Below are 11,091 nucleotides of genomic sequence, written 5' to 3' on the forward strand. Positions count from 1 at the left end.
ATATACAAATATTTGATACTTTTATAAACCGTTTAAAATTATGTAAATTATATATCAAACGTATGATAATCTATACGTAACGGATAACAAAATGTATGAACAAAAATATGAACTACAACTTTTAGTAACATAAAAATACAAAAACATCTATTATAACATTTGTATTAATATATATATATATATATATATATATATATATATATATATATATATATATATATATACATATATATATATATATATATACATATATGTATGTATATATATATATATATGTATATATATATATATATATATATATATAGAGAGAGAGAGAGAGAGAGAACGAATAATAAAAAATATGAAAAATAAACACTACAACTTTTAATAACATAAAAACACTAAAACATTTATTATAACATTTATGTTAACTTTTCATATTTAAATCACAAATCTCTTCAAATACATTCATGTTTTTAATAAGAAAAACTTTACAACCTTATAAAAGAAAAGAAAATAAAAAGTTATTAGTGATTACTAATTAATAATCATAAGTTAAAAGCTTTTGAGTTGTAACTAATAAATGTACATAAATTAGAAAACTCTTGAGTTGTAAAGTGAGTTTCAAATGAATATAGTACTTAGAAATGTGTATTTATTATTATTATTATTATTATTATTATTATTATTATTATTAATATTATTAATTTATTATTATTATTATTATTATTATTATTATTATTATTATTATTATTATTATTATTATTATTGTTGTTGTTGTTGTTGTTGTTGTTGTTGTTGTTGTTGTTATATTCGTCTAAATAACTGGTTTTGATGCATCATTTTAATCCCTTCATTTATTAAACATAAAAATATTTGATTATAAATTTATAACATACATAGGTGCATATATATGTTAAACAAATCATGATAAGTCATCATAATAAGTCATCATGATAAATTACTTTTATATGAAAAACACATCATGATAAGTCATCATAATTAGATATCAAATGTTAAAAATTATGTTATATTTTAAATATTGTCTTGTAAATATGTTGTGTAGGATAACTCAAAAAAATAATAGAAAATAAACATAATCAAAATAGAAATACTACAATCAAATAAATAGGAACATTGGATGGTTGAATATATAAATAAAAATGTTACATAGATATACGTATAAATCAAAAGAAAAAACTAACATTCGTCTACTTTGCTCAAACAAAAGAAAATCTATATCTGTTTTCTGAATCTTCTTTCTTTATTGAACATCATTCAACCATAGAAACTTCATGACAATTCTTCATTAACCTGCAATAAAAATGCTTTTCTTGAAAAAAAGAATGTGAAAGATATTCCAAGCAAAACATTGATGTTTGGAGAGTCACATTCAGGATTGAGTAATACATACAAATTACATATAAAAGTCAAATGAGAAATTGAATATAATGAAGGAATAGAAAATCTTCATTTATTTTGGTTAAAAGAAAAAATCATATTACAATTACCATCGACACGACATAACCCATTTCTTCAAATCATCATATTTGGATCGTGAATGCTTCAACTATATGAAAACTTTTGAATCATAATATATTCAACCAAATGATGAATTTTTGTAAAAAAAATGTACTAATATAACTACATATATAATGAAGGTGAAAGGGTGTGGGGGTTTGAAATGCATGAGGTGTTGAACTTATAGAGTGTGTGATTTTCTTGGAATGAGATTATGTATGATTAATTACTTTGAAGGTGAAAGGGTGTAGGGGTTTCAAATGCATGAGGTGTTAGCAAATTTTGATGGGGGTTTCAAATGCATGAGATTAAAGAAAAAATGCTAGCTTTATAAGTATGTATACTAAAGATAAAGATATAGACTAAGTGAATGCTCACGCGTTGCGCAGAACCATCTATATAGTTGATGTCTTTATATATATATATATATATATATATATATATATATATATATATATATATATATTAAATATAACAATAATGTTGCTGTTAAATTTGATCTAATAATTTGTATAGTAAATTGATATAATATATTGATAATTTTTAATTATATAACAATATGTACCTTTATTATAACTACATAATCTCAATCGTTTGAATGACTTCTACCCGCGAGTTACACATGAATAAATTAAATATAATATATGGTTTAACGTTATGTATAGTTGTTGTGATTTTTAATTAATTTTGTAAAATTTATTTGTTTAATGTTTTAAGTTGTATCATTGTAATTACTAAAAACATCATACACTGTTTTTTGATTTTAAAGGTAACAATATAATAATTTATATAAAGTTATTTTTAATTATTGTTATTGTAAATTATTTTAAACTACTTATTTGAAAAAAATTTAACGATTATAAAAATATTTTTAGGCAATATTTTAGTTAAATTGAGATTAAAATTTTGTTTTTGCAGTTATCACTACAATTTATCACTTTTAACTATTTAGAAAGTATTGTTTGGTTTTTTAAGCGAAACTGGAATTTATATTTAAGTTGATACTATAATGTTATATTTAAATTAATGATTTAAGTATTTTTCCAAACTGCTCAAAAGTTATAGGTTTAAACAAATAATGGTTTACGTACAATAACATTTTAAATCTAATAAATTAAGTACAATATATTAAAAGTTAAAGACATAACTTTATAAGTAGATTTAAAGATATTATTTTAAAATTGAAATTTAGTTTATTTATTTATACACTTTAGGTTGGATATTTATTTAACCTTATTAACCAACTTATAATCATTATTAGCAAGACACTATAATTTATCACTTTTAACTTTTACAAAATATTTTTTGGGTTGTTTATGTTAAACTAAAACTTATATTTATGTTGACCTTGTAATGTTATATTTAAATTAATAATTTAAGTGTTTTATACAAATTCTTCCAAAATTGTAACATTAAAATGATAGTGGTTTACATTCAACAATATATTAAAACTAATAAATTAAGTATAATATGTTAAAAGTTGAAAATATAATTTTATAAGTAGAAGTAAAGATATTATTTTAATATTGAAATTTACTTTATATATGATTACACTTTAGGTTTGATATTTATTTAACCTTATTAACCAACTTATAATTATTTTTATAAAGAAATTGAATAGGAGTTTCAAATGAATGTGGTGAAAGGAAAAATGCATGGGAGTTTCAAATGAATGTGGTGAAAGGAAAAATGCTTCATTTATAAGTATACTAGACGAATGTCCGCGTGTTGCGAAGAAACACCTATATATTTGAAGTTTTTACAAATATATGTTTTTTTTTAATATAGCACTAATGTTGTTAAATTTGATATAATAATTCGTATACTAAATTGATGTTATGGGGAGCCATAGTACTCACTAGTCAGAGAGAGGGTGTTGTGATGCTACGGGGAGCCGTAGTACTCACTAGTTAGAGAGGAGGGTGTCATGATGCTATGGGGAGCCATAGTACTTACTAGTTAGCGAGAGGTTGTTATGATGAAGCACTCTTGTTTAGAGCATGACGCAGAAGGGGTTTAGGATTGAATAACCCTAATTTATGAGTTCTTGGGAGTCCGATGGTCGGACCAGGGGTGAGATCGGGGTCTCCTCAATGATCGGGAATCATTATATTCTGAGTAAAGGTGTGGACATCGCAATCCGGAGAAATTGTTCAAGTAAAGTGCGCATGGGTTGCGGTTCATGGGTCACGAGTTGAATGTTCGTTGGGACGAGTGGTCCCAATTTTGTGCCAGACCAGACTCTCGAGTTGAGTTTGATTCTAGTGGTGTATTGAGTAGATGGAATGAGATGTCGGATTCAGAGATGGATTCCATATTGACGGGTATTGTTTATCATCTGATGTCTTAAACATGTGTAGGCCAGTACTCGAGTACGGGAAGTACCGCGAGATGCATGGAACTTTGAGCAGTAGGTCGGGGTTGAGTCGACCTTCAGTGGGAGTATAGCATTCGCTTGGGCTAAGGAAAATTTCATGACTTGTGTATCACTATGGACCGAGGTAGTTATTGTGAGAAGGGAGCCATTGAGATGGTTGAGATAACGCAATGGACCTTGGAGGTTCAACGGATGGGTCGAGTTCAGACCTAGTGCTCAATGTTAAAAAGAGGTATGTGAAATGGTGCCGAGGCTTATGGTTATTTTTGTGTCTGAGGACACTTCTGAGTGAGCAAGATTATTCTCTTGTTTCTGAGGGCAGAGTGTTGAGAATCCACTGTTCGGATGGGTTAGTATAGTAGTTCAGTGAATAAGCCCTAGTGGGATGTGAACCCTTCCGTTCTTTGGGGCGTGATCCAGATTGTTTGGTGCATTGGTATGAGTGATCGATAGCCGATTGTTGAATTTTTTCTTATGAAGACAGAGGAGCAGTGAGTTATCAGAGTTTGAGGTTCGAGGGGCGACTATCATGGTAATAACATGAGTGGTCGGTTTGGCGGCAGGCCAAGCGACTGGAGTTCCCGATTTTGGGAAGGTCAGAAAAGGGGGTATCTTAGCAGAAGAGGGTTCGATTTTGGTTCTGGATTTAGGAGTTCCTGTTTGGACTCAGGCATCCATGGAAAGATAGTGGTGGGATATAAGGTCCTTTTTATTGGTGCCTCTTGGGTTGGTTTCAATCTAAGTGTTGATAAGAAGCGATTTCGAGGGCGAAATCTGATTAAGTGGGGGAGAATTGTAACATCCTCATTCGGATGGTCCATGATTAGGGTTCGTAGGCCACGAGCCGGGCATGAGGAAGTCTTGGGTTGTAGCGACTTTTTGGAATTGTAAGGCATCTCATCATCTTTCCGTAGGTATGAGGGTCTTTGGAATCGGAGTTATATCAAAGAAGCTATGAAAGTTTGAAGGTTTGGCAAGATGATTCCCTAAAGTGGAGAAGTGTGGCAGCGAAGTATGTTGGCCATACGTATGCGTACGCTTAGCATACAAATGAGTGTGTTCCTTAAGCAAGAGCCACCTAGTACACTAGGCGTACTAGGCACAGAAGGAAAGCCCTAATATTTTAAGTGACCCTATATAAATAATGAGATGGCCTCATTCCTGGCCACCTTTCTCAGAGAGCAAGCCCTCCAAAACCCTAGTTCTTCATTCTTGGAGCTTGTATGTGTATTTAAGAGCTTTTGAGAGTTTTGTGTTCTCTTGAGGAGAAATGGAAGCCTTGAAGAAGAAGGAGTTGGATTCCAAGCTTCTAGATCTGAGCATATCTGAGGTGGGAGCTTCTTTTTGAGGTATAAAGCTTCAAACTTTATGTCTCTTTTGTTTGAAGTATGTTAATGGGGTATTTAGGGTTTTGTCCCAAAAAGGTGGAGACTTGATGAGATCCTGAACTCCAGAGACTAAGACCCTCCCCTTTTGAGCTTATTAGTGGTGTAATGTCATAAAAATGGGATCTTAGGTGTTGGAGCCAAGTTATGCATGAGATAAGAGCTTAATGGGTAAAGAGAATAAGTGTTTTGTGTGCTTGAGACTTCTTTAGCCTTGCAAAGGCTTAAAGTCGATAAATTTATGGAGTAGGAGATATTAGGAAGTCCAGATCCAAGAGATGAGTTAAGGTCGCAATGGGTTAAGACCCATAAATTGATTTAAGCAAAACCGAGAGTACGCCCAGTGTAATCCTAGTACGCCCCGCATACTGGGTTGAGGTCCCCGATCAGAATTGTGCATGCTTAAGTACGCTGAGCGTACCAAAGGAGGTACGCCCCGCATAACCCCTCTGTAGGCTTTTGCGCTAAGTGATGCGTTGGGCCTTAAGTGTTAGGCCTGGGGTTCAGGCTTCACGTAATGGAGCCTTGGATCATAGAATCATATGTATGTGCTTTGGGCCCATGGGTTGGTAGGTGGCCTATCTTTAGACCTAAATAGCGAGAGGTTGGACTTGGCTCCTAATGGAGATAATTCTGGGTTTGGCACAGAGTTGGAGGCCGGTGCGTGGCAGCAGTGTTTTTAGGAGTTGTTCTTCATCCGAGGTGAGTCTTCTCACTGTACTTTACCTAGAGTGGTAATTAGAATTATATGATAGAGTATCTTGTATGTTGTTTATGTGATTGTGATGCATTGCATTATTTCTATGTGATTTATGTTGTGTATGTTCTAGAGCTTACAGAGTTAGAACCGGAAGGTTCACAGAGTTAGGACCAGAGGGTCAACAGAGTTAGGACCATAGGTTCTACAGAGTTATAGCCTCAAGTGGATAATATGTGTTATATGTGGTATTTTGGGGAACTCACTAAGCATCGTGCTTACCGTGTTATGTGTTATGTGTTTCAGGTTTTCTTATTTGGATCGTGGGACGACACCGACTTGATTGTACACACGAGAGAAAGAGTTAAGAGGATCATGGATTACCATTTCATTAAACATGGAGCTATGTTTTGTGATTTTAATAAATGATGTTTTGTGAAATATGTATTGAGAATTATAATTTTTCAAAAGAAAAATTATTTTGAAATTTACGGTGTTACACTGTAATATTATATTTAAATTAACAATTTAAGTATTTTTTCCAAACTATTTAAAAGTTATAACTTTACACTGATAATCGTTTACATACAAGAAAATTTTATATATAATAAATTAAGTATAATATGTTAAAAGTTACAGACATAACTTTATAAGTACAAGTAAAGATATTAGTTTAAAATTAAAATTTAATTTATTTATGATTACACTTTAGGTATGATATTTATTTAACTTTATTAACCAACTTATAATCATTATTAGAAATACACTACAATTTATCATTTTTAACTATTTAACAGTAATTTTTTGGGTTGTTTAAGTTAAACTAAAATTACTATTTAAGTTGACCCTGCAATGTTTTATTTAAATTAATAATTTAAATATTTTATACCCATTGTTCAAAAATTATATCTTTAAAATGATAATGATTTACATTCAACAATATATTACAAGTTAAAAAATATAACTTTATAAGTAGAAGTAAATATATTGTTTTAATATTGAAATTTAGTTTATATATGATTACACTTTAGGTTTTAGATTTATTTAACCATATTAACCCACTTACAATTACTATTAGAAAGAAATTGAAAAGTCATGGGAGTTTTAAATGAATGTGGTAAAGGAAAAATGAATGAGAGTTTCAAATGAATGTGGTGAAAGGAAAAATGTTTCCTTTCGAATGCTCGCACATTGCGCAGAAACACCTATATAGTTGAAGTATTTACAAATATATGTTTTTTTAAAATATAACAATAATGTTGCTGTTAAATTTGATATAGTAATTCATATACTAAATTGAAATAATATATTGATTATTTTGAATTATATGATAATATATACATCTCTTATAACTGCATTATCTCAATCGTTTGAATGACTTCTGCCCACGAGTTACACACGAATAAAATTAAATATAATATTTGGTTTAATGTTATTTATATTTATAGTTATTGTTAATAAAGTTTTTGAAAATTTATTTGCTTCATGTTTCAATTTCTATCATTATACTTATTTAAAATATTAACCACTGTTTTTTTTTTTTTTTTATTATAAAGGTAACAATACTCATTTATATATAGTTATTTTTAACTATTGTTATTGTAAATAATTTTAAGTTACTTATTTGAAAACTTTTAATGATTTTAAAAATATATTTAGGAAATATTTTAGTTAAATTGAGATTATAATATTCTTTGGTTTTAACTATTTTTGTGTTTATCACTACAATTTATCACTTTTAACTATTTACAAAATAATCTTTGTTTTTTTTAGTTGAACTAAAATTTATATTTAAGTTGACACTGTAATATAATATTTAAATTAAAAATTTAAGTATTTTTTTTAAACTGTTCAAAAGTTGTAGCTTTAAACTGATAATAGTTTACATACAACAACATTTTAAATCTAATAAATTAAATATAATATGTAAAAAGTGAAAGACATAAGTTTATAAGTAGAAGTAAATATATTATTTTAAAATTGTAATTTAGTTTATTTATGATTATACTTTAGGTTTGATATTTATTTAACCTTATTAACCAACTTATAATCATTATTAGAAAGACACTATAGTTTATCACTTTTAACTATTTACAAAATATTTGTTGGGTTGTTTTTGACAAACTAAAATTTATATTTAAGTTGACCCTGTAATGTTATATTTAAATTGATAATTTAACTATTTTATACAAATTGTTCAAAAATTGGATTTTTAAAATGATAATCATTTACATCCAACAATATATTAAAACTAATAAATTAAGTATAACATGTTAAAAGTTAAAAACATAACTTTATAAGTAGAAGTAAATATATTATTTTAATATTGACATTTAGTTTATATATGAAATACTTTAGGTTTGATATTTATTTAACCTTATTTACCAACTTATAATTATTATTAGAAAGAAATTGAAAAGTTATGGAAGTTTCAAATGAATGTGGTGAAAGGAAAAATGCATGGGGGTTTCAAATGCATGAGGTTCAAGGAAAAATGTTACCTTTATAAGATATATAGTTATAGATCTAGATATAGATATAGATATAGATATAAATAGATAGATGATATGCTATGATAATGATATGTGTGTGTGTGTGTGTGTGTGTATATATATATATATATATATATATATATATATATATATATATATATATATATATATATATATATATATATATATATATATAGACGTAACCTCGCGCGTTGCGCAAGAATGCATTTAAGTGGTTAAAATAATTATAGGAAAAACTAGAAATATGTTGAAATTTACGTTTCAAGTCATGTTTTAGGCATTAACCGATTTGTCAAATAATATAAAAATCTATCAATTTATATTTTGATACTATCTAATATAGTCCATACCTTATAAACTTTACTTTTTTCTTTTATAATATTCAATATATATTATTATTTTTTGTATAACATTAATATAATCTACTTTTCTTATGTTCCATAATATTTTTTTGGATAAAATAATAAATAAGTTGTTTTGAATGAGCTTTCAATAAACAATATTGAATTAATAAACTTTGTATTACACTATTTATACTACACCAAAACATCAAAGATTTCATATATGAACTTTCGAATACTAAACATTGAAATTATGAATGAAGTCATACCAAATATATCATTATACATAAATATCATCAAGAATTTTAAAATAAGTCGATTTGTAAATATGACATTTAATTTTAATTACATATTTTGCAATGCGTACGTTCGACTTTATGTTGGTGCCCCGAGAATCTTGTCTTTTAATTTGTACATAAAAATTTAAGGTGAATACAAATATAAAATAGATATTAATAAACATTAATATAAATAATTAAAAAAGATATGAGTAACCAAACATAAAAATATTATCTTTATGTAGGAAAAGTATTTTAGTTAACTAACAAATTAAATAATATAAGTTTAAGAGTTAGGGGTTTCAAAACATTAATATTTTTATTAATCAATCAATTATGTAACACATCTTGAAATTTACAATCATTATAAACAAGCATTTGAATTATTAGATTTTAAATGAAATTTTTGTTGAAGTGTTTTGACCACTAGTATAATATATATATAAATGTATATATATATATATATATATATATATATATATATATATATATATATATATACACACACAGAGTGAGAGAGAGAAAAAGAAAGATAATGTGTGTGAGAGAGAGAGAGAGAAAGAGAGAGAGAGAGAGAGATGGAAAGTATAATATATATTTGAGTTTTTAATTAATTATATTTTTGAAACGGTACAATTAGAAAACAAAATAAAAAATATATTTAAAATATTTAATTAAACATTTTTGACATCACCGTATATAACATATGATCAATATATTAACGATTAAATCACAATATATAACAACTGTATTACAATAATAAAAAAACGAAGTAAATATAAAAACGAATTAGTATAACAAATTTACAAATTAAAAACTCTAATATAATAGCATATCTCCAAAAGTGGTCATAAGACCTCAACCCAACACAAAAAACTTTAAGTTTGTTTTCTTTCTGAAATTTATATATGATTTGTATGCATATCTTCCCAAAAGATTGACTTTTTTATAGTAAACTTTTCACTAAATGGTAATTACACATAATATAAGTTACAAACTTTTAATTGCTAAATAATAATTAACAAAACTCTTTTGAGTTGCATTAGTTAAAAAAGGGGGTTACAAATAAATGTGGTTTGAGGAAGTTAAAAAAAATGGGTTTCAAAATGCATGAGATACAAGAAAAAATTATAGTTTTATAAGTATGTATAATAAGATATAAGAAGAATAGGTGAAAGCCTTAGCGTTACGCATAAGCATCTATATAGTTGAAATATTTACAAATATATGTTTTCTTAAATACAACAATAACGTTGTTGTTGAATTTGATATAATAATTCGTATACCAAGTACATATAATGTATTGATTATTTTAAATTATATGATAATATATACATCTATTAAAAACCGCATAATCTCAATCGTTTGATGGACCTCTACCCGCGGGTTACTCATGAATGAAAAAAATATATATATGGTTTAATTTTATTTATAGTTGTTATTGTTAATTAATTTTTTTTAATTTATATGATTTGATAATTATATGTGTGTGTGTGTATATATATATATATATATATATATATATATATATATATATATATATATATATATATATATATATATATATATATATATATATATATATATATATAGACGTAACCTCGCGCGTTGCGCAAGAATGCATTTAAGTAGTTAAAATAATTATAGGAAAACCTAGAAATATGTTGAAATTTATGTTTCCAGTCATGCTTTAGGCATTAACCGATTTGTCAAATAACATAAAAATCTATCAATTTATATTTTGATACTATCTAATATAGTCCATACCTTATAAACTTTACTTTTTCTTTTATAATATTCAATATATGTTATTAGTTTTTGTATAACATTAATATAATCTACTTTTCTTATGTCCCATAATATTTTTTTGGATAAAATAAGAAATAAGTTGTTTTGAATGAGCTTTCAATAAACAATATTGAATTAATAAACTTTGTATTACACTATTTATACAACACCAAAACTATTTATACAACACCAAAACGTCAAAGATTTCATAT

Source organism: Lactuca saligna, chromosome 8 (assembly GCF_052625555.1).
Source record: "Lactuca saligna cultivar CGN05327 chromosome 8, ASM5262555v1, whole genome shotgun sequence".
Classification (NCBI taxonomy): domain Eukaryota; kingdom Viridiplantae; phylum Streptophyta; class Magnoliopsida; order Asterales; family Asteraceae; genus Lactuca; species Lactuca saligna.